This window comes from Triticum urartu, chromosome 5A (assembly GCF_056163025.1).
Source record: "Triticum urartu cultivar PI428250 chromosome 5A, HENAU_Tu73, whole genome shotgun sequence".
NCBI lineage: Eukaryota > Viridiplantae > Streptophyta > Magnoliopsida > Poales > Poaceae > Triticum > Triticum urartu.
In genome coordinates, this window is record NC_141877.1 from 510965656 (window position 1) to 510991964 (window position 26309).

The window sequence follows — 26309 nt, forward strand, 5'->3', positions numbered from 1 at the left end:
TGGCCCATCTTTGTACATCATATATACGTGCCTATGCACGAAGAGCAATACATCGTGCAATTCACATATTCTACATGGTATCAGCTTTTAGGTTCTAAACCCTAGTTTTCTGCTGCCGCTGCCGCCGCGCACCTTCTCCGCGCCGCCGCCCGCTGATAACCCACAAGTATAGGGGATCGCAACAGTTTTCAATAAGTAAGAGTGTCGAACCCAACGAGGAGCTAAAGGCAGAACAAATATTCCCTCAAGTTATATCGACCACCAATACAACTCTACGCACACTTGACGTTCGCTTTACCTAGAACAAGTATGAAACTAGAAGTACTTTGTAGGTGTTGTTGGATAGGTTTGCAAGATAATAAAGAGCGCGTAAATAAAAAGTAGGGGCTGTTTAGATAAAGAAACAATAAAGTTAGTATAGCGAGTGTGGAAAAGTGGTGGTAGGAGTTGCGAAATTGTTCCTAAGCAATTGACTACTTTACTAGACCGATAGCAAGTATTATGTGGGAGAGGCCACTGCTAGCATGTCATCCCTGACTTGGAATTCTATGCACTTATGATTGGAACTATTAGCAAGCATCCGCAACTACTAACGTTCATTAAGGTAAAACCCAACCATAGCATTAAGATATATTGGTCCCCCTTCAATCCCGTATGCATCAATTTCTATGCTAGGTTGAAGCTTCTGTCACTCCTGCCCTCCAATACATAGTCCTATAAACATACAACTAACCCTATGGTGTGATCCACGCGCACTCTCATATGATGGGCACCAAAGGACAACAACATTACCACAAGAAAATTAAATCAATCATAGCAATTCATCAACCACCGATAGGACAACGAAAATCTACTCAGACATCATAGGATGGCAACACATCATTGGATAATAATATGAAGCATAAAGCACCATGTTCAAGTAGAGGGTACAACGGGTTGCGGGAGAGTGGACCGCTGTAGATAGAGAGGGAAGGTGATGGAGATGTTGGTGAAGATGGCGGAGGTGTTGGAGTAGATCGCGGTGATGATGATGATGGCCACGGCAGCGTTCCGGCGCCACCGGACGAGAAGGGGAGAGGGGGCCCCTTTGTCTTATTCTTCCTTGACCTCCTCCCTAGATGGGAGAAGGGTTTTCCCTCTGGTCCTTGGCCTCCATGGCGTGGGAGGGGCGAGAGCCCCTCCGAGATTGGATCTGTCTCTCTCTGTTTCTGTGTTCTCCCTTGCTGCCCTTTCACCATTTCGTATATATATGGAGATCCGTAACTCCGATTGGACCGAAACCTTCACCGTGATTTTTTTTACCAAAAATAGCTTTCTTGCAGCCAAAGAAGGTCATCAACCGCCTTACGGGTGGCCCACGAGGGTCAAGGGCGCGCCCCTGCCTTGTGGCCACCTCGGGCACCCTCTCGCATGGATTTTTCTTCCAGAATTCTCCAAATATTCCAAAAATATTCTTCGTCCGTTTTTATCCCGTTTGGATTCCGTTTGATATGGATATTCTGCGAAACATAAAACATGCAACAAACAGGAACTGGCACTGGGCACTGGATCAATATGTCAGTCCCAAAAATAATATAAAAAGTTGCCAAAAGTATATGAAAGTTGTAGAATATTGGCTTGGAACAATCAAAAATTATAGATACCACGGAGACATATCAACATCCCCAAGCTTAATTCCTGCTCGTCCTCGAGTAGGTAAATGATAAAGAAGATAATTTTTGATGTGGAATGCTACCTAGCATAATCTTGATCACATATCTAATCATGGCATGAATATTAAGACACGAGTGATTCAAAGCAATAGTCTATCATTTGACATAAAAATAATAATACTTCAAGCCCACTAATAAAGCAATCATGTCTTTTCAAAATAACAAGACCAAAGAAAGTTATCCCTACAAAATCATATAGTCTGGCTATGCTCCATCTTCACCACACAAAATATTCACATCATGCACAACCCCGAAGACAAGCCGAGCAATTGGTTCATACTTTTTAATGCGCTTTAGCATTTTCAACCCTCACGCAATACATGAGTATGAGCCATGGATATAACACTATAGGTGGAATAGAATGGTGGTTATGGAGAAGACAAAAAGGAGAAGATAGTCTCACATCAACTAGGCGTATCAACGGGCTATGGAGAAGCCCATCAATAGATATCAATGTGAGTGAGTAGGGATTGCCATGCAATGGATGCACTAGAGCTATAAGTATATGAAAGCTCAAACTGAAACTAAGTGGGTGTGCATCCAACTTGATTGCTCATGAAGACCTAGGGCATTTGAGGAAGCCCGTCGTTGGAATATACAAGCCAAGTTCTATAATGAAAATTCCCACTAGTATATTAAAGTGATAACTCAAGAGACTCTCTATATGAAGAACATGGTGCTACTTTGAAGCACAAGTGTGGTAAAAGGATAGTAACATTTCCCCCTTTTCTCTTGTTTTTTGTGGGCTTCTTTGTCCCCCCTTTTTATTTAGGCTTCTTTGGCCTCTTTTTTTTCTTGGGGCAATGCTCTAATAATGATGATCATCACACTTTTATTTACTTACAACTCAATATTACAACTCGATATCTAGAGCAAAGATATGACTCTATATGAATGCCTCCGGCGGTGTACCGGGATGTGCAATGATCACTACAAAAAATACACTTCCGTGATGATACGTGTTTGTCACAGTAGGTCGCATTTTTGTCATGCATGTACATCCATGAAAAATTTATGACATAATCAAGATAGTCATACATGTGCTGTCGTAGAAGTGTTCAATGACATTACCAAAATTATCATCACGGAAGTGTCCACTTCCATGACGATAAATCGCGTGTCATAGAAGTGCTTTCGTCAAGGGCGACCGACACGTGGCATCCACCGTAACGGAACGCCGTTAAGCTATCGGGTCGGGTTTTGGATCCGATAACCCGTTAACAGCCCCGACCAATGGGGATTTTCCACGTGTAAATTCATCATTGGCTGGAGGAAACACGTGTCGGCTCACCGTTGGGACAGATGTCATCCGCTCATTGGACCGAAGGCGCCTATGATACGGTGACATGTGGCACGGCCCAACAGAGGCCCATTCCTGTGAAAAGGCCGGCCTGTTTGACTTGGTCAAAAGGTGGCGGGCCAGCCCACGGAAAGCCTGTTAACGCGCATATAGCCCATTTACAGCCCGCTAACCCAGGGCCCGTTACGCCCTATCCGAATTAGGCCCAGTAGCGTCATCTGGGCCGTCCAATATGATTCGGCCCGTTTTAACTTCCGGCCCATGTGTGGCCCATGACTTCTTTCGGCCCATATGAGGACCTTTGTAACTCTTAGCCCATTAATGACCTGTGGTGAAACTGGCCCATAATGAATAGTGTATCACTTTATACCCATTAACGACCTGTTATTCCATTGGGCCGTTTCTAGCCCAAGTTATCTTTCGGCCTTCTCAGGGCCCATTGATTCTTGGGCTCATTTGCAGCATTCGGTTACATACGGCCCGTTACTGTCATTTTCTGCTTGTGGGCCAAATTCAGCCCGTCGTTATAGTTGGCCCGTTTGCGGACCGTTAATACGTTGGGCCGTTTTCATGTCAAAAAACCCATTGGGCTGTTTTCATAGAGTTATCAAATACGGCCTATTAACGGCCCATTATGGTCCACGAATAGTACGGCCCATGATTGGCGAAATGATGATACGCCCCGTAGAAGGCTCATGGATCCTACGGCCCGTATGAGGCCCATGGATAGTATGGCCCGTAGAAGGCCCATGGACCCTACGGCCCGTAGAAGGCCCATGGACCCTAAGGCCCGTATAGAAGGACGATGGATCCTATGGCCGGACGAAGGCCCATGGATCATACGGCCTGCGGGAGGCCCATGGTTACAACAGTCCGTGTGTTGCCATGATTATTTTGGTCTAGTTACCAAAGATAGGCTATTGTGGCCACTAGAAAAAAAACAGAAAAAGAACTGCAGTGACTACAAGCAAACAACTAAACAAGACAATAAGGAAATAAATAAGCAAGCAATTAACACTAGCCTATTACCGCTATTACACATATTACATCCACTGGGCATCAAAGTTCTCCACCAGTGCAAATATAGGGAACAAAGCAGCACATTACATACATTGGCCGTCAAAATTGGCCACCAGTGCAAATAAACGCGGCAGCAAAACAAGAGCATAACTGAAACAATTTCAGAAGAGCTCAAGAAACGTTATCCTGGGTATCCACCATGCTGGCAATAAGCTTAGCAAGATGATTAGCTTTGTCCTGTTTGGCGCTAAAATCCTCCAATGCTTGATGTTGCACCAGAAAGTATGCATCTGAATGCTCCAGGGACTTCCGCAGTCCTTCCGCTTCTTGTCGCATCACAGCTGATCGATGTCTTTCAGCTTGTAGTTGAGACTCAAGAAACTGAAGTGATTCAGACAGTGAGTTTGAATAGCTTGTGCAAGCGATAGTGGCCAGTAACTCGAACACTAAACCAAGACAGGACTTTGGGGTTATCTCGCTGTCTTCAAGATAGTCTTCCTTAGCTGTTTTATCAGCTTTGTTGGAGACCAACAAGGATGTGTCACTATCTTGAACCTTATCTGCATTACTTCCTTTACCATTGCTTAATAAGGCACTCTTCCCCAATATTCTGTCAGCATTCTAAAAGAAGAAACAAGCAGACACATAACAAGTTTAGCATGTACTAGTATATGAAACTCATTCGGTGAACCAGCTCATTAGTAAGGTGGACAGGATTAAACTACCAAGTCTTCTATTGCCAAGTACTAGTACATAATAAAAGCATCAAAAAAACATATATCTATGTCCTATGGTCACTGCATTGTCTTGCCAAATCAAAATAGAGACACGGTTCAAATCATATCAGTTCAAGACAAAGCAGCAGTGAAAGAATACAAAGCGTGGGAAACTACACGGCACAACAAGATTTCAGATGGGTACCACGGGTCTACATGTACAACAACACTATTGGCTCTGTTGTGATGCTAGTAATGTGCATGATATGAAAGTCAACTGTATACACAATTGAAATTGAAATCAACAAAGCTATTGATAAGAGCAAACCTGTTAAAGAAACATGCGTGAACATACCTGCTGTGCCATTGGAGTTTCGATTGGATCCTTCAATTTAAAAATAAGTTTGTATGAGTAAATACAGTGATACAAGAGCAAAGCAATCATAGTTAAAAAAGGCGTGCCTAAGCGAGCGCTTAAGCGCGCCTAGGCTCTAGGCGTTGGCAAAACGCATTGCGCATAACTACGCATAATCTGTGCATAACTGCGCATAAGCATGCGCTTTGGTTAGTAAAGCGCAAGGCGGTGGCAAAACGCACAATTAACGCCTAGCGCTTTTTTGAACTATGATAGCAATATGGAATCTTAAATTAGAACAGTTGTTCTTCAGGTTTAGGCACTTGATCTACATGAACAGAGTACAGTAAGACGCAAGAATATAATACTTAAAAATAGAAAATGAGCTCATAGACCTTACCACATTCTTGGTTCGGGACCAGTACAGAACAAGGCATTCCCAGTCATCGTCCAGTAAATGTGTCTCAGGAGAACGTAAGGGAATTTGATAAGTTTCTTTGCCGGTGAAGTACATTTTCTTCAGGTAATTCCGATACTGCCACCAAGCATTCTTGAAGATAGCAGAGGTATTAGCACAGGTTACCTCATCCTGAGTTTCCAAATCGATCCTTCTCTATAGAGAAAAATGGGAAAATTTGTTGTATTATAACCATCATGGAGGTAGGATGTATGGGACGAAGCAAAGTAATTGCCATGAATAACATTACTTACACATAACTCCTGGACAAACACCTGCAACTGGCATTTTCCTTCATCTTCAGTATAATATTTCCAAGATGGGAAGATATGCACATACGATTTAACAACATCAAATGCGATAGATGTTAAACTACGACTAGCTGGTTGTGCTTCCTCCACAGGAATAGGCGTACTAACTGGTTGAGTTGGGGTTCGCCATGATAGTACTGGCCCTTTGGGCACTGGAGCTGCCTTACTAACTGCTCTTTTTTGGGAGCTTTGTGGTGGAGATGGTACTGTGTCAACAGGAACTGGGTTACTACCGGCTGGGGTTGGGGTTAGATTAGGTGAAGCTGATTCTCTGTCCATCGCGGTAGGGGTACAATCTGTGAGAGTTTGGGTTATGTGTGGTAGGGCTGGTTCTTGTGCATGTACAACCGGGGTACTATCTCCACCAAGAGGTAGCACTGTTTTATTTGAAGATCATGTTTTTAGTCCGCTAGATACTGGCATCACCCGCTCCAATTCAAATGGCTGATAAACAGGAAACATAGTTGAATGTACAGACATTGTATGAGAGACAGATGCAATAGATAGTGTGGAAAAAAGAGGGCATGAAATAGTTGACATGTAAATTGTTTAATTAAAACAGATAGCATGACATAATTTCACATATATGATGTCTATTCTAATTGGATAGCATAGCATAACATAATTCAAAGATATGATGAATAACTAAACACGATCGCATGACATAATTCACTTACATGTTATCTAAGTAATCAGGATTGCATAATTTAATTCACATATGTGATTTATATGCTAAATAGAGGGCATTCGATATGATGTGTGAACTAAGAACATGTGTTGAATATTGTGTATATGATGTCTAAACTGTGCAATGCAAGACACTGTATGCATGATATGAGTAGTATAACCGTGCCAAGTTAGAGAATACACCTCAGTGGGGGAATATGACTGGTCATCTGTCTCCGAATCCATCTCCGAGGAGCTATCGGGACCCAACAAGAGATCTGCATCGACAGGTAGCACTGTCTGCTCTGAATGCCTTGTTTTCACTCCAGATTTTCCCATCTCCCACCCAAATGGCTGATTCACAGGAAGAGTAGTTTAATGTACAAACATTGTCGACAAATGGAAATGTAATGAAGAAAAGGATGGGCAAGATATCATTCAAATATATGATGCCTGGTTAAACAGGATGGCATTGCACATTTCACATATATTATGGCTGGCTAAAAGACATGAGACTGCATAATTCCCATATATGATATAGAAACTAAACAAGTGGCATTACAGAACATGTCTAAACTAAGCAGATGACATATATGATGTCAAAAGTAGGCACTGCAAGGCAACATATGCATGATATGACTAACATCATCATGCCAAGGTAGAGCAAACACCTTGGGGGTAAATAGGAGTGGTCAGCGGCGTCTGAATCCGCCTCAGAACAAATATCTTCCTCTAGATTACAATCTAGAGAGGGGTGGGGAGGGTTTGCCATTGAACCCACCATGGAGCGATGTCTGCATGACATTGTATTGCCGCGCAAAACTCTTCTCTTTTTCTCTACATGTTCAGCATGACTGTGTACAATATCTGACATGCATACAAAAAAATATGGTGAGATTATGTAAGGAGCATGCAGAAATTTAGAGTGATGGTAATAAGTGAAAAAGAGAAGATATTGTAAGGAGAGCATGCAGAAATTTATGTTCACCAGTGGATCGACGTTTTTCCGTTGAACCAAAATAGCCCTAATGGATCGACGTGAATGTATAGTAATAAGTGATGCAACAAGTGTACAACCTCTTTGCCGTAGCCGTGTCGACCTCAGCATCATTGGGTTGGTCGCTGAAGCAGTTGAGGCAGAGGTGGCTGTCGGAGGTGTGGAGGAAGATCTGAGGAATCTGTAGATGGCGTCCAGGGCACTACTCTGTTGTGATGGATCGTTCTGTCGTTGGAGCAGCTCCGGTGAGCCGTAAGACGTCAAGGCTGAAGCAGCACAAGATAGACATCATCGTCAATCTCAAGTGGGATTCTAGTAGCATCTCCAATAGATGATGTAAAATGGATGTAAAATTAACATCACCAAAAACCACCTGACTACAACAGATGAGGTAAAAACTGTTGACTCTGAACTTAACTGTCGAAATTGAAATTTACTGTGGAATCTGAATGCTACTATCGAAACTGAATGCAATGGTAGCAGAGAGGCACTTGACATGTAGTTTAGGGAGGGCCCGCAGTTCATCTTCAACCTGCACCCCCCCTGAGCCGCCAGCCACCACCGGCCGAACTGCCAGCCCCAGCGCCGCCTCGCCACCCCGAAATAACTCGCCACCGCCGCCCTGGCCAGCCCTCTAGGCCCCCGCCCCCACCCTGAACCCTAAGATAGATAGTGGGGTACCTCTCCGGCGAGCCCCCGTCCCTGCTGCAGGTGGTTCTTCCTTAACTCCGGCGAGCCCCCCCCCCAACCCCTGAAAATCGACTGACCCAAAAGTCGATTCAATCGACTGAAGTGTGGCTTAATCGGAGCAGAGCAGCAGCATGAGCGAGGGGGAGAGCAGCAACAGCAGCTAGGCAAGCGAGCGATCGAGCGAGAGCCGGAGCAGCAGCAGCAGCGCGAGCGAGCGAGAGACGGAGCAGCAACAGCATATTTGGCTATTATGGACGCTGCCGCCGAAGGGGCCTCGCACTGGGGGAGAGCCGCCGTGGAGATGTCGCCCGCGGCACCGGCTTCAAGGTAGCTACTCCATGGGGGTGCGGGATGGAGACCGTCGGTGCCGGGAGGTCGAGTTAAGGAGAAGGTGTGATGCGATGAGTGTACAACCTCTTTGGTGGCGCCGAGTAGGCCTCGGCTTCGTCCGAGGAGTCGGTGAGGATGCTGCGGTTCCGGTCGAGCAGGTTAAGGCGGCGTTGTGGGGATGGAGCAGCTCCTTGGAGGTGGAGGACGGGGCGACTGAACCGGCGGGGACGACGATATGGACGACGGATCCTCATCCGCGGAGGTGGACGAGGGACGTCGAGCTGTTGCGGTGGACAATGTCGTCGGGGAAGAGGCTTCGGCTGGGCAGCGGTGACGTGGCGGACGGAGGAGGGTGGGGTTTCGCGGCTGGAGCAGAGAGGTCATGGCGGCCTGGGATTTCGAATGGCGAAAAGGGGGCGATGGGAGGGGGTGAAGCATGACTTAGGGACGCGCTTGTCCAAAATGTAGGGTGTGTTACAAAAGTACCCCCCACCGATTTGAACTAGCGGCCCTTTCGGCTCAGGGTTAGAAGGGGGATTTCGCGTGTCGGGATTTGGCAGCTGGAGGGAGTTTTCGCGCGCGTTGTAATTTCGGGATAGCAAGGCGCGGGTTGTGAAGGTGCCAGTTTTGGGAGCACGATATCTGAATTTTCAGGATATAACAAGACGCGGGTTGAATTTTAGGGACAAGCCTAACGTGTAGTAATATTGTACTTGTACGTACCAAATCAATTCGCACTTCCCTCAACCAAAAAGAAAACGAAAAAAATAAAACTATTCACACCACACAAAGAGAGAGTCTTGCCCCGTTTTACTATACAAATGCTATTCAAAGCTACTCCCTTCTTCCATCTATATAGGTCCTAATGCGTTTTTCGATGCTAACTTTGACCAAATATTAGAGCAATGATATATGACATGCAACTTACACAAAGCACACCGTTAAATTCGTCTGTGAAAGGTTCTTTCAATGATATAATTTTCACATTGTGCATGTCATGTACTATTAATCTTGTCAATAGTCAAAGGCGGTCTTAAAAATCTCATTACGCCCTATATAGATGGAAGGAGGGAGTATGAATCCATGTTATGTCCGATTAAATTTTTTCGCTTGCTGTATAATGCATGTAACCTACTCATACCAACATTTGAGTGCATTCCAAATGTCTATACTACCGCTGCAATTCGAACTAAATTTGAATTCGTTTCTCCATTTCAATAAGAATCTACAATCATGATTGTTGCCAACTTCAACCTTCATAGTTTCCTTGCTATCCGCCAGATATAAATCGGACGGCCTATAATGCAGGATGGCAGGCACACCATCATCAACAACTCCGTTTTTTTATAAGAGTAGAGATAAAATATATTAAATGTAGTATAACATGTTCATAACCACACCATGTGTATCACCGTTATATATATTCACACATGCGTCGGTTTGAAACACTATGATAAATTCTTCAAATATCCGAATTCGCTTTTTATAATGAAGTATATATGATCTCTATTCGTCTTTTACACCCACACAACCCTCTTATCTTTGTAGCTAGCGCTAACTTTCTCTTGTGCATGCACACGCCCGCATCCCTCTCACCCACCCTCAACATTCTCTAGCTCCATCGCGCAAATTCGTCTTTTCACTTTAGGTCGTTCACCCACGGTGTGTGTAGGCCCCCAGCTCCTTCTTTACGGCACACATCGATCGATATGCCTCTCTAGCCAGGTGTGCCTAGCACAAACACAAGCTTCCCCTCTTCTCTTGTCACCGTCCATGCCTCACTCCCACCACTCTTTTCATCGTTCTCGTACTCGCACACTCGTCCCCCCTCGATATAGTATGCCTCTCGTACCACCTCCTACATGCATCCCTCTCTCTATATCCTCCTCCTCGTGCCTCATTTGCTTCTAACACACACATGCATGTATACCGATCGATCTTCCAACATATACCTAGATCGACTTTAACTACCCCCCCATCGATCGACGTACCTCACAAGTTATGTCTCTCCTTTCTCTAACAAAGGGCGATTGATCTTCCTATGTAGTTACGTCTGCTTACCACAGCCACATCATCCCCCCTCATCATTCGTGCATGCCTCCTAACCCGTCTCTCACACGCACGTGCACAAACAACAAGCAACCATCTCCTCCCTTATTGATATTGCGGCCGTGCCCTCCGTTTGTCTAGCAAGCCTATCCCACCATTTGTTAGAAGCAACTCCACTACCACCCCCTCCAACACTCTAGCTCTGTCTCTCTCCCAACCTTATTCCTCTCCTGCACATATGCATGGATGCCGATCGATCTCCCTTAATACATGAGGCGGATCGATCTCCTTAATACATGAGGTAGGCCTCTCTCCTCCACACATATACCAGCCATTGTACCTCTATAGTTAATTGGGCCTCCCTCTTCCCCCACCACACACCGATAGTCGAGCGCTGCAGGTAGGTATCCATGCCACAGAGACAAACTGCACATGTCCCATCTCACGTTCCAGTAGGCTAGCCACTCTATATCTTTGACGTGGGCACACACAAATTCGATGGCACTCTTTATCGATCGCGCGCGCGCACACACACACATCATCCCTCTCTTTGATTCTATGGACACATCAAGATACATTTGTATGAGTAGTTTATCTTGTGAGAGAAATGGTTGAACAAGGGAAGGCCTTATTTGCGAACGTGGAGAGACGTGTGGGTATATTTTTGCAAAATTGCCATAGTTTCTTTCATATCCGTTAGATATAAATCCGACGTCCTATATTGCAGGATGGCACGCACACCATCATCACCAACTCTGTTTTCTACTCCCTCCGTACGAAAATACTTGTCATCAAAATGGATAAAAAGAGATGTATCCAAAACTAAAATATGTCTAGATATATTTCCTTTTATCCATTTTGATGACAAGTATTTCCGGACGGAGGGAGTATTTATCTTTTTAGAGATTTCAACAAGTGACTATGACCGGACCTTACCAACATACTCAAAAAAGTAGTCCATAATTTTGATGTTACCCTATTTTCTTGGCGGTGCAGTGCCATCTGGATACCTCATAAATAAATAAAGTACTACATGATACTAATATATAATACATGGCGTAGGAGTACTAAGTATTATTAATACAGTTTTGCTAGAACTCATCTAGATGAGATATAATTTGGTCTCATCCATCTTTTATAGCCATTGGATGTGATGCTATATAAGATGCGTGTGTGCTGACGTGGGTTGTATTTGTTCTTGTGCAATGAACTAACCACTACATGTCATGTTTAATAGTCTCAAGTCATTAAAAGCATACAAGCCCCACATCTCTTCTTGGTTGATTCCTCTATTTATGTCAAAAAATAAGAAACAATGTGAGAGTTAATGCACCATGCCTATGTGTTTACTATTTGGTTTTCGTAAGATGACTTAATACTCACCTAGACGGAGGGAGTATTCGATTTGACAGCGGGCGGCACAGTTCCCGATACGGCTTTAATGCAGACGAGGGAGGGAGTAGCTGTTCCCGATATGTTGAACGGCCAATGCATCCTCCTTCAATTAATGCATGAGGGAAGTAATGGGAGGAGGTCCGGGAAAAGAGGCTGCACGATGTGAATGCAACGCAGTTTGCCCTCATTGCCCTCATATAAAGGCGCCCCTCCATTCCAATGCATCTACCACATCGTACGCACCTAAGCATTTTCCTAAGCACCTACACTAAGTGCAAAAGAGCTCACTCCAGACCCATGGTGGCGATGCGTGTGAGCGGCTAGCGGCTGCGCCAGATGGTCCACGATGCCGGCCTGCGGCATGGCACCGACGATCGTCTCCAGACGGTGTTGGAGACCGGCTGGTGGATGGCCGTCGTCGACGCCAACTACGACTCTCAGTTGGACCAGATGATCGTTGCCACCAGCAACAAGTTCACCGTCCTCAACAAGCTCACGGACGACATCACCGTACTCCTCTAGCCCGCGCGCCCGGGCTCCTCATTGCCTGCCACCCTAATCGGCCTCCATGGCCGGAACCTCTTTCAAGCACTGGTGGCCCTGCGACTGCCCGCCGATGCCACAAAGAATGTCCACCTGGAGGTTGCGCTCATCGCGAGGCGCCTCGCCCTGCAAGAATTCATCGACCTACACATCCACGTGTACGAGGAAATCGTGTACATAGGTATCTACAAGGCCAGTGAGGACGCTACGACGTTGGCCTTCCTCAACCGGCTGGAAGCCTTGGATGCCGTTGCTGAGAAGCACCCCGACCTCGCCACAAAAGCCGCTGCTCCTTAGCCGCCGGTCGATGGCCCAGCGCACTAAGTTGAGGAGGAGGAGGTCGTACGTTCGTGGATCCATCTTTCTTCTTGCCTTCTGTAACCACCACTGCGATCGCATCATCGTGGCCTTAATTCTTATTATGCTGTTGCATTCTCGTTCTAGTCAATACCGACATGTGCGATCCCTTTGCCTAATTATATGCATCACTGTAACTAGTACTCCATCCATCAATTTATAAGTTGTGCTTACCTTTTCCATCAACTTCGTGCAATGCGTGGGCATCTTGCTAGAAACACTAGAATATGTCTATATAATCCGTATGTGATAGTCCATTTGAAATCTCAAAAAGACAAATATTTAGGTACGGAGGGAGTAATATATTAGGAGTATATCAAAACAATAGTGATTTCTTTCAAGTTTGTGAACAAATACTACTATTCTACTACTTTGGATCCGTCGCAACGCACGGGAACATTGCTGGTAAAAGGAAAAGGCCTGCCGCGTTCGCGTCGCACCCCCACACGCCCGGGAATCGGGAGTACAACACGGCCCGTCCGGCATGACACATAGCTTAGGGAAGGCATGTTGCCTAGCATTTTCACTTTCATGTGGGGCCGCCGTTGAGCAAACCGACACCCCGCCCGCCGCCGGGTTGGAAAACAGAAACGAGGGGAAGATCTAGCTGTAGCATGGAAGCCAAGAAATTTGGTGTCAAACGGGGCTCGTTGATAGAGTAGGAGCATTCCGTACTAGTACTACTCCTACTAGTACCAAGTTTGTACTCCTAATACTATATTACTAGTACTACCACTATACAACTAGTAGGTACGTGCACGGCACAACATCGTAGGAACAAAAAACGGGAAGATCTTGTTTTGGGTGATTTACCTTTTTTCAATCAACGTAGTATGAATAATATGATGTGGAGGGCACCCATGAAGCTTTTGTGGCTTGGTTGCATGGCTACAGAAGGTTAGAGAAAAATAAATAGATAATGTGTTTAGAGTGCACTCCACTAAATAGATATACTTTGGATCCATTGCAACGGACCGGCACATCTATATCTATACCCCCTATATAGTGTGTGAAAAACTTTGAAAGTTGGTCGTTGGATGAAGCCAATCCGACGGTACAAAGATGGCAAATCCGAGCACTACTGGCCGTTGGATATCATCCACCAGATTCTGCCACATGTATAATCTAGAAGACTCCATGGTTGAACTTAATTCATGACTAACTTTGCCACAAGTAAGCTTAGGAAAAGTTATTAGTTCTTCAAAATGAGAGCCACAAGTTGGCAAGCCTAAGGGAATATTGCCACATTTTTTGTGTGTATGTCATGTGGGGCATTAGTGTGACTTGCCTAAGGTGTGGCTTGAACCAAACACTCACCTAAGTTAATCAAACTTGCCTAACCTTACATTCCACCAGATTTTGCCACATGTTGGAATCCAGAAAGCTCCACATGTAGAAGCATAATGCACAAACCACCAGAATCTCATGCGTGCAATGCACGTGTACCTTACTAGTACTAGTTGGTAGTAGTAGTAGTAGTAGTAGTAGTAGTAGTAGTAAGAAACAAATTCCAGTTTTGGCACGAGCTCGTACTGCGAGAGCACCACAAGGCCTGCCAAAGGAGTTACATTTCCCTCTCGGGGCCCACGGGACCGAACTTCAGTGGCTTAGTGCCCGGCCTATGAGTCAATGACATGCAGACCTTAAATGCGGCTGGACCACATGTCATTCTCATGGTGGTGGCGTGGTTCGCGACTCACTCGTTCGAGATGAACCGGCCGGTGGTGGCATGGCCGTGGCGAGGGTGCCACAGCTGGGCGTCGGGGTGTTACGAGGCGTAGATGGCCACACCAGCGGGTACTACCTGTAGTACATAAGTACTCCAGCTGAGGTTTGGATGCAAATGAAGACGAAGGGGAGGTGAAGAAGCCGAGGAGAATCGGTTCCCGATGGAGAAGTAAATGGGAGAAGTGGCATGCAGGCAGTTGATTAGACGGCTAGGTAGACTAAACGAAAAGGCTATGTGGGTAGACTGATGAGTCATACATGTTCGTGTACGTGCCCATCCTTCCTGATAAGTGGGACCTATGCAAACAGATAAAAAAATGTGTCGTAGTTTTTTTGAGCGCGTGAGTGGGAGACACAACATTCTCTGGTTAAGGAATACTCCCTCCGTTTAGGTGAGTATAAGTCACCTTATGAAAATCAGGTTTTCCCAAAACCTTTAGGCATGGAGCATTAACTTCCTGCTTGATCCCCTCCCAACCTCGTTAGCCAGCATTCTCTTCCTCTCTTGCCGCGTTCTACCTTTCCATTTTTCCTCTTCTCAAGTGTGGAACGATCTGCATGCCGTCCTTGATGCACCAGAACGACCACTGCATGCATCGCGGCAGGGCGTTGATTGGGCATGCACGAGAATTTCGTTCTTCTCGCAATATGGATGATACCTGAACGATGAAGTGAATAGGCATGCTAGCACGGGAGACCTATTTCCGCTATACAATACTGGAGTACTGATGTTCCTACTACTACTACTACTACTACTACTAGTAGTAGTAGTAGTAGTAGTACAACTGTGGTACACTTGATGGTCAAAATACTATTCATCCGGTCCTCACAGTGAAGTGACAACACCCTGCGCCTGACACTAGTCCAGGCGGCGTGTTCGGGTTACCAAAGTCAGCCTCACCTTGTGCACTATGCAGTCTGTCACCGCCGTTGTACAGCACATTGGCGCCTCGCCTCGTCTCCCTTTCTGCTCCCATAGCACCACTCCATGTCCATCTCCTTCTCCGTCTCCGTCTCCATCTCCATCTCACTGTGCCCCCGTGTACCGTCGCCTCACTCGCCTCCCCCAGTACCACTATTCCCTCGCTAGCCGCTCCATCACCGACATCCTTCTCCCCCGTAAATCAAGCCCCCTTCCAAACTCCAACATGGCCGAACACGAACCGTGTAGCATCCATATGAGTCGCGATAGGAGCAATCTCCCCATTGACATCCTCGACCTCTGTTGTTCGTGTATGGATATGTTGAGCGCCCTGCGGTTGGCTACATGCTCGAGGGACATGCACACGGCCATCGTCGAAGCGAGGCCTAATCTTTTCAAGACACCATGCTTGCTGCTATCTGGTCTTGCGAGATTGGCTCACCATAATACGGAGGCGTGCATGATGCCCCTCGACTTCAATCCGATCTCCATTAGCCGAAACTTCTTTGCAGGTATGTAGTGGGTCGCCATACATCATTTCCCTCGACATCGATCCGATCACCATCGCCCGAAACTTCTTGGCAGGTATGTACTGGGTCGGCATGAACTCCCACTGGATGGCTGCCTTCAGAGAAGACGGTAAAAAGTTGGTGCTTGTGAACTTCCAGACCTCCCATGAGATTATCCTTCCTCCGTTGGATTATATAGAGTATTACCATCGCGGTCCAAGTCATCTAGATTACTACGTCAGTTGGACGGACCTTGTTTTGCAGAAGATTGTAGAAACATGCAGCACACTGTTGGTTTCATCTAACCATACATTATGGAAGTAAATGTGCATATGGAGAACTCTATTTTTGGAAGTAGTGAAATCCTGCAATGCTTACTGTCGGTGTACTAGAGTAGGGGTACCCTAGTATCCCGAACTTGTGCACGGGCAGTCGCAGCATCCCGCGGCAAGGCTTGCCGGGTGACCGCCAAGGTCCTCTGTGGGTCCTTTGGAGCTATTCAAGGACAAAGTATCCAAGCCAAGGAGACAAGACCCCGGCAAGAGGAGCTTGCCGGGAAGGCCAACCAAGGCATATCCAAGCCAAGGAGACAAGACCCCGGCAAGAGGAGCTTGCCGGGAAGGCCAACCGAGGCATCTCAAGGAACTTGCCGCGACGCGCCACGCGTCCCGGCAAGGCCCGGTGAGCGACAAGCTCCCGGACGCGACAAGACAATGACCACGGCAAGGCGCTTGCCGCGGCAAGCCACCACTCTGTGTCCGCGCTCCAGCACATCCACCAACGTGTCGCTCTGGGACCCTTCCAAGCGTACGTGGCGAGAGGCTGTGCAGCCAGCGCTGCATGGTGGCAAGCGGCGCTGACAAGATTGCCATCATGGCGGGCGGTGGCGTCCCTGACGGCCCCTTTTGCACTATTTAGGCGACGCAGACGGGCATTTAATGCCCTTGTCCCCTGCCGTCAGGGTTAGGTATGATACACTGTAGCAGGTAGCCGTACGAACCGCAGCACCTTTCCATTTTTACCCTTCTCTACGTTGCCACCTGTCGGTGACCCCTTGAGCATATAAAAGGAGGCCCATGCGCAACGTAGAGAGGGGAGAGGGAGAACTCTCAGGCTCGGTCTCGTTAGCTGCTGGAGTGTACTGTAGCACTCCGCGCTCCCGAGCAAGAACTCAATACAAACCACAAAGCAGGAGTAGGGTTTTACGCATCCGTCCGGCCCGAACCTGGGTAAACTGCTCGTGTGCTTTGCCTCGATCCGCTCTTCGTGCGACCCTCGCCCCCGCCGAACCAAAAGGGACTCGGTCCGCCGGTCCCATAGGTGCTCGTGGATTAGAACCCTGGCATCTTTGGCGCGCCAGGTAGGGGGGCGTCGGGGTTGTGTGAACCAGATCCGGCGTTCACGCGAGCTAGATCTTCATCATCTTCATCGACATTCCGCCGAAGAAGAAGGCTTCGAAGGCGGCCGTTCCGTCCGCGCCGAACCCACCACCGCCGGAGCAAACGGCTGATGGGGCACACGCCGGCGGAAGAACGGGCATCGACGAGGGAGCTCACGGTGCTGCCAGGTCCAAGGACAAGGCCGCGCTGCCCATCGGCGGCGTAGCCGGCTCCCATAACGACCGGGCGCACTCCAAGACCTCGGCGTCCGTACATGCACCGCGCCCATCTCAGGAGGCGCGGGACCGGCAGCGTCATGGTACTCACGGTACCATGTGTTTGCTGGACCAAGATCGAGCTGGTGGATCTCGGAGTGCTCAACACCAGCATGCACGCCAACATGCTGGCATGAGCGAGGCACGGTCGCCTGGACGGGATACTGCTCCTTCTAACATAGTTAGAAGTCCGAGCATATCCCACTCCTCGCACCGTTCGCCACCGCCACCCGCCACTGCAGCAGAAGCTTTGCCGCGAGCTCAACTGCTCCTGGACTACCCTCCAACGGCAGACAAGATCGACGACTGGAGGGCCACCATTCAGAGTCTCATCGGCTACGCCAACGGCGACACTCAATGCAGCCAAGCACGTCGCAGCCGCGGCAAGTCAGCCAGGCACGAGCCGGTGGCGACAAGACCGGTGGGGGTGCGACCATTGTGCACTCTTCGCCTCGAAGGCCAAGATCGCCGACTCGCCAGATCCACCTCGACAGCGACTCCACCGCGTCATCAGATCCATGAGCTCGTCGCGATCAGCGCCAAGTTCTTCACGAACGACAGCAAGAAGACGCTCGTACTCGCATCGAGCGCCGAAGAGAAGCGCGGCGTCAATCAGACCAGCGCGCTGGGCCCTCTGTCGACATGCAGGCGCCAGGGGAACCAGGTGGCCTGCCATACGCGGTAGGTTGCCCTGCGTTTACTCGTGAGCTGCGGCAAGTCCAGTGGCTCAGCATGAAGAATTTCAAGCCAGATGTACCAGAGAAGTACGACGGCAAGTCGCATCCGTCGGAGTTCCTCAGCATCTACACCATCGCGGTGCAGGCTGCCGGGGGACGGGACGACAAGATCCTTGCCAACTACTTCCCACTGGTGCTCAAGCCCAACGTCAGGTCCTGGCTCATGCACTTGTCGGACAACTCCATATCTTCCTGGGCAGACCTATGCCATCAGTTTGTCGACACCTTTATAGGCGGCCACAAACCTCATGGCCAAGAGAGTGACCTTCATCTGCTCGCCCAGAAGGAAGGAGAGCCCCTGCGCAAGTACATTCAGAGATTCAGCCGTGTACAGCACAACATCCCAGATGTCCACCCTGCCGCGGTCATCAGCGCGTTCCATCAGAATGTGCGTAACCGCAGGATGCGGGAGGAGATGGCGATGTGCAAGATCAGAGACGTCAGTGAGCTGTATGCCCTGGCTGACAAGTGTGCACGTGCTGAAGAAGGGAGAAAACTCCCCGGAGAGAATGCAGGAGCAGGAGGATCTGACAGCGAGGATGCTGCCCCGGCAAAGAAAAACCGGCGGCGGAACAGGAAGAAGAAAGGCAAAGATGTGCTAGTCATTGAGCAGTCCGGCAACGAAGGTGGCGCCAAGAAAGCCAAGGCTGGTAGCTCCGGCAAGGAGATTGCCGCATGCACCAACTGCCAGGCTGTGGCGGTCGCCGACAAGCAGGACGACACCGACAAGCAGTACTGCAAGATCCACCGCACCAAGGGCCATGACCTCCAGAGCTGCAAGAAGGTCGAGCAGCTTGTCCAGTAGCAAAAGGCTGAATACGAGCGACGTGACAAGGAGAGGGCCCAAGGAGGCGCTGGAGAATCAGGCAAGAAGCGCGCCGGACGGGGAGGACGCCGCGGCAAAGCCAAGCAGCGGCAAGGAGACAGACCTCCCCGCGGCCGCAACAAGGATGAAGATGACGACGTCGAAGACATGGATGATGTCGAGACCAGTGAGCAGGAGTTCCAGAAAGCCACAGAGGTCTTGTGCATTGACGGCGGTGCTTCTCTGCATACTTCGCACCGCCAACTCAAGCAGTGGGTGCGGGAAGTCAATGCGGCGGAACCACCTGTCGAGTCACGCAAGCTTCTGAAATGGTCCAGCACGCCTATCATCTTTGATATTGAGGACCACCCTGATCGCACAACTGCGGTCGGGTGCTTGCCGATGTTGGTTTCACCAACTATCCGCAACCTCAAGGTCACTAAGATGCTAGTTGACGGCGGGGCCGGCTTGAACCTGATCTCCTCCGCTGTACTTTAGAAACTCCAGATCCCTGACAGCGAGCTTGAAGAGACTGGCACATTCCAAGGAATCAACCCGGGAAGGAGCAAGCCGAAGGGGAAGGTCACGTTGCCAGTAACATTTGGCAGCGAGTTGAACTTCAGGACCGAGAGGGTCACTTTTGACGTTGCCGATTTTCCATTGCCTTACAATGGGATACTCGGCCGTCCAGCACTCGCCAAGTTCATGGCAGCCTCTCACTACGCATACAACATGCTGAAGATGCCAGGCCCGATAAGCGTCATCTCTGTCCCTGGCGACAAGAAGGATGCTCTTATCTGCGCCGACAAGATCTACCGGGAAGCGGCAGCCGCAACAGATCACAAGTCACCTGCCGTTGAAGCTCCCGGGGGCAAGAAGAAGACCAAGCCCGGCAAGAGTTCTGATACCCACTCCGGCAAGCGCACCTCTCCGGAGTGCTGCGCTACCATCGAGGGCGCACCATCAAGCTCCACCGGCAAGTGTAAGAAGGCAATGGCAGCTCCACCAGAGACCAAGAAGGTGTCCGCAGGAGGACGGCACTGGTGGTACCTTCACCATCAGTGCCACTCTCGACCCTAAATAGGAAAGCGCGCTCATTGCTTTCCTGCGGGCGAACGTCGACGTGTTTGCGTGGCAACCGTCTGACATCCCCGGTGTTCCCAGGAAAGTAATTGAGCACCATCTTGCCGTTTGTCCTCATGCGCGGCCCGTCAAGCAGAAGGTCAGGAAGCAAGCAGTGGAGCGCCAAGAATTCATCGCAGAAGAGATCAAGAAGTTGGAAGCAGCAGGCCTTGTCAGAGGAGTGCTCCATCCTACGTGGTTGGCCAATCCTGTAGTCGTGCGCAAGGCGAATGGGAAATGGAGACTTTGTATCGACTTTACCGATGTTAACAAAGCTTGTCCCAAAGACCCATTTCCTTTGCCGCGCATTGACCAGATTGTTGACTCCACGGCCGGATGTGACTTGCTTTCATTTCTTGACGCATACTCAGGATACCATCAGATCTTCATGGCAGAAGAGGATGAGGAGAAGACCATATTCATTACTCCATGTGGAACGTACTGTTTCGTACGGATGCCTTTCGGTTTAAAGAATGCTGGTTCAACATTTGCAAGGGTAGTCCATGTCGCTCTTGAGCCACAAATACACAGAAATGTGGAAGCCTACATAGATGACATAGTGGTCAAGAGCAAGGACAAGGCAACTCTGGTTCAAGATTTAGACGAGACCTTTGCAAATCTGCGCAAAATCAGCCTCAAGCTCAACCCCGAGAAGTGTGTGTTTGGAGTCCCCTCTGGCAAGCTTCTCGGGTTCTTCGTGTCTCAGCGGGGAATCGAAGCCAATCCCGACAAGATCAAGGCCATTGAGCAGATTGAAGCACCAAAGCGCGTCAAGGATGTACAAAGACTTGCCGGTTGCGTGGCTGCTCTCAGCAGGTTTATCTCTAGGTCTGCTGAGCGCGCCCTGCCGTTTTTCAAAATATTGAAAAAGGCAGGTCCAATGAAATGGACTCCAGAAGCGGAGGCTGCTCTGCAAGACTTGAAGAGATACCTGTCCTCCCCTCCAATACTTGTCGCACCTAAGCCATAAGAGAAGTTGCTGCTGTATATAGCGGCAACCAATCAAGTGGTTAGTGCTGCGTTAGTAGCAGAGAGGGAGGCAGATGACGAGCCAGCAACCACGGCAAGCGCATCCAGCGACAAGCAGGGGGCTTCCCCGACAAGCTCTGGTCCCGACAAGGATGGATCTGCGCAGGCGCGTGAGGAGATACAGAAGAAAATGGTACAGCGCCCAGTTTACTTTGTCAGTTCCCTTCTGCAGGGGGCTAGGTCAAGGTACTCTGGCGTGCAGAAATTGCTTTTCGGCCTTCTCATGGCCTCGAGAAAGCTGCGCCATTACTTCCAAGCACATGAGATCACAGTTGTCACTCGCTTTCCGCTGAAGAGGATACTACAGAATCCAGAAGCGACAAGCAGGATTGTTGAGTGGGCACTGGAACTGTCAAGCTTTGGCCTCAAGTTTGAGAGTACTTCAACTATCCAAAGCAGAGCATTGGCAGAATTCATAGCAGAATGGACGCCAACACCAGATGAAGAAATTCCAGAAACGAGCATCCCCGTCGAGGAAGCAAGCAAAGAGTGGCTGATGTACTTTCATGGTGCCTTTTCGCTGCAAGGCGCCGGCGCTGGTGTGCTGCTTGTCGCACCCACCGGAGAGCACCTCAAGTACGTAGTCCAGATGCACTTTCCCAAGGAGCAAGCAACAAACAATATTGCAGAGTATGAAGGCTTGCTTGCCGGTCTCAGGATCATGGCAGAACTTGGGATCAAGAAGCTCATTGTCAGGGGTGACTCGCAGCTTGTCGTCCGCCAAGTGAACAAGAGCTATCAGAGTCCGTTGATGGAAGCCTACGTCGACGAAGTGAGAAAGCTAGAAGAGCACTTTGACGGCCTACAGATGGAGCATGTTCCAAGAGCTCAGAACGCCATTGCCGATGGCCTGTCAAAGTGCGTAGCACTTAAGTTACCTATGGAACCAGGGATCTTTGTGCTCAAGCTGACTCAACCTTCCGTAACGCCATCAACTGGACAGAGCAAGAAGAGGAAGTTGATTTCTGGTGACTATTTTCCGGCAGAGTTTCCCGAAGCCGCCGCTAAGAATGTCCCCAAGATCAACACCAAGAATGCTGAGGAGAAGTCTGCTCCGGCAAGCCCTAGGGTTTGTTCCGTTGAAGCAGAGGCTCCCGATAAGTTTTGCTCCGGCAAGCTTGTCGGGGAACGTCAAGCTCCGGCAGAACCGCAGGTTCTCGCCGTAGAAGCGGATGTTCCCGCAGCAACTGAGATCAACACCAAGAGTGCTGAGGAGCAGTCTGCTCCAGCAAACCCTAGGGTTTGTTCCGTTGAAGCAGAGGCTCCCGACAAGTTTTGCTCCGGCAAGCTTGCCGGGGAACGTCAAGCTCTGGCAGAACCGCAGGTTCTCGCCGTAGAAGCGGATGTTCCCGCAGCAGCAAATTTGCCTTTAGTCGTTGTTGTCGAGCCACAAGCTCCAGCATGGGAACAGCAGATTGTCCATTTCCTTCAGACAGGAGAACTTCCCGAAGAGCAAGAACAAGCGGAAAGAATAGCCCGGCAGTCAAGTATGTACCAGTTTATCGACAAGACACTGTATAGAAGAAGACTCAACGGTGTGAAATTGAAGTGTATTCACCGGGAAGACGGACAAAAGCTGTTGGCAGAGATACATGGAGGCATATGTGGTCACCACATTGGCGCAAGAGCACTTGCCGGCAAAGCTTTCCGGCAAGGTTTCTTTTGGCCGACAGCCCTCCAGGATGCAACTGCACAAGTAACCAAGTGTGAAGCGTGCCAGTTCCATTCCAAGCAGATACAGCAACCAGCTCAAGCTCTCCAGACGATCCCTTTATCCTGGCCATTTTCGGTCTGGGGGCTCGATATCCTCGGCCCCTTTCCCCGAGCAATCGGGGGCTTTGAGTACTTGTACGTTGCAATCGACAGGTTCACAAAGTGGCCGGAAGTGGAAGCAGTGAGGAAGGTGACAGCACAGTCAGCAGTCAAGTTCTTCAGGTTGATTGTTTACCGCTTTGGGATCCCTAACAGGATAATCACCGACAACGGTACGCAATTTACGAGCCGCACCTTCATGCAGTACGTCCAAGATCTTGGCGCCAAGATCTGCTTCGCTTCTGTTGCTCACCCGAGAAGCAACGGTCAAGTAGAGAGGGCAAATGTTGAAGTGCTGCGCAGGCTCAAGACCAGGACTTTTGACAGGCTGCACAAGTGCGGAAGAAACTGGATCGAGGAGCTGCCGGTGGTTCTTTGGTCGATCAGGACGACGCCAAATCGAGCCACTGGCCAGACACCTTTCGCTCTAGTCTATGGAGCAGAGGCAGTTCTCCCCACGGAACTCGTATACGGGTCACCTCGAGTGCTCGCTTATGATGAGCTTGAGCAAGAGTAGCTGCGACAAGATGACGCGCTGCTCCTTGAGGAAGACCGTCTTCAGGCTGCTGTACGAGCTGCTCGCTACTAGCAAGCTTTGCGCCGCTACCATCGCCGCAAAGTTAATGCCAGAAGTCTCGAGGAAGGCGACCTTGTTCTTCGGCGTGTTCAGTCCGCCAAGAATTCCAACAAGTTGACGCCAAAGTGGGAAGGCCCTTACCGGGTGAAACGAGTCACTAGGCCTGGCGCTGTCCGCCTTGAGACCGAAGATGCCATTCCGGTGAGCAACTCCTGGAACATTGAGCATCTTCGTAAGTTTTACCCGTAAGGCGCGGTTGCCGGAACCTGTTCCGGCAACCACCTTTTGTACAAGTCTTGCCGCTGTTGCATGTAATCCTTTGTACAAAGCCGGGCGCAGACCCCGTGCATAAGTAAAGCTCATGTGCTCCGCACATCTTGTCGATTTCATGCTTTCTATTTTTTGCATATGTGATCTGACACTTTGTGCAGCACCTACTCCCCGGTAAACAATAACGAGCCGTAAGGCTCCATATCTTTATTTTTCTCCTCTTTCTATTTTCTCAAGGAAAGGAAGGTTCCCGTGCCCACAAGTTTACCGGGGGGGAAAGGAGAAGATAATGGTATGGACCAGGCGTCGTTCAAGAAAAGTTTCGCCTTGCCGGGAAGCAAACAATAGAAAAGCTAAGTTGCCAAAGCTTGAGCAATCAGACTTTTTTAATTTTTAAGTTATCTCCCTTGAACGACCGCACTTTGTATGGAAAACCTGTGCGCGGAGGAACCAACTCGTAGCTAGTTGCGCCCTTACTTTGTTTCGAGTCCGCTCAACAACTTAAGTGAGCTGCGACTAGTTGCGACAAGGTTTCTTGTCGGTAGCGGCACCGCCAGCAGGCTGCTGACGTCCCGCACTCAGCGCTCGCGGCTAAGGTGCCTGCACCGACAAGTTCCCTAAAAGCGTAGGGCAAAAACGTACAAAGGGAGGAATCAAGTAAAGGGAATAACGTTGCAATCATTACCCAGAATAGAGTTATATTACAAAGTAGCTTGTCGCGGCTCTAACAGATTGTTTTCATAACATGACCAGCAGTGACAAGAACAGAAGAAAACGGGTGGCCTAGTCTACGCGATCGCCCTCAATCCTCTTGATCCCGCTCACCTTATCCACGATGGGTGCGGTAGGGTCTTGAGGACGTTGGTGAGGTTGATACCCGGGTTGCGGAAGGCCACCTTCACCAACACCTTTTGAAGAGCTCCCGCGCAGATCTTGCGCGACTCGTTGGCCAGCTGCTTTGGGATCTTCTCTCGGAGCCGCTGGAGGGCCGTCGCCACGCTTTTGAAGAACAAGGTGAGCTTGGCGCTGGGTTGGAGGTTCTCATCAGAGGGATACCCGAGATCCTCCACCCCCAGCTGCGCCAGCTCCCTGTCGATATCTGCAGCAGCACTCACGAGACCCTCCGTCCAGTGCTCCACTTTCTCCAGCGTCTTGGTCAAAGTGGTCAGCTTCAACTCAAGATCTGCATTGGAGTCCTTGGCGGCGCTAAGCTCTTTGCCCTTCTTGGCGAGACGAGCCTGCAGCTCTGAGTTGCTGTGGGCGTCCTTCTCCCGCTCACACTTGAGCGCGGCAAGCTCGTCACCACTCGCCTTGAGATCGGCCTCCAGCTGCGCCACCTTCGTCTCTAGCTCCTTCTTGGCGGCCTCGGCAACTGTGGCAGCATCCTCTGCTTGCTTAAGGGCTCCGCCGATTTCTTGCTCACGCGCGGCAAGCTCCTCCTCGTGGCTGTCGAGGCTAACTTTCCGCTGCGCCAGCTCGCCCTCCTACGCAAACAGCTTCTCAGCGGCAAGCCGCTGTTGCTCTTCAACTTCGGCCTTCTCGAGCAAGAAGGCCTTCTGCTCGTCGACGAGTTGCTCCCGCTCCTCTGCCAGGGACCGGAGATCTTCCTGGTTGAGACCCCAGAGCACCTCCACGCGCTTCTCGATGTCCGCTCTCGCCTTTGCGACAAGCGCCTCGCGGGATTCCAGCTTGGCTTGCCGCGCGCGGTAGAGCGACAACAGCTTCCGCAGCAGCCGCTCCTCCTCAGGCTCGCCGCCGCTGCTGCTCGGCGCGTCAACTAGCGTCAGCCCAGCGGAGGCGAGCACTTCTCCGTCGAAGCTCTCTCCCTCGACCGAGGCCCTAGAGCTTGACGCCCAGGGGAGGTTGATGAAGACGCCATCGCCGACCTTCAAGTAGACGCCTGGCTGGGGCTCTTCGGAGCCTGGCGCTGCGGTAGCGGCGGACGGGTCGGCGGTCGACGCAGCGCCTGGCGCTCCTGCGGCCTCAGGGCCGTCAGTGCGATCGCCAGACCCCCCGCCAGCTGCTGCGGCGGCAGCTTTGGCGGCCTCGTCGCCAGCGGGATCATCAGCGTCGGCTGCTTCTCCGATGGCAGCAACGTCGTCGGCAGCAACCTCGGTCTCCATCGGCTCCGCAGCAGATGGGTCTGATTGCCAGAAAAGGGGAGAAAAGTCAAGCAAATACCCAAAAAGAAGAAGAACCCAAGGGAAGCTTTGAAGAGAAGATTAGTTGTATTGGGTTCAGCTCGT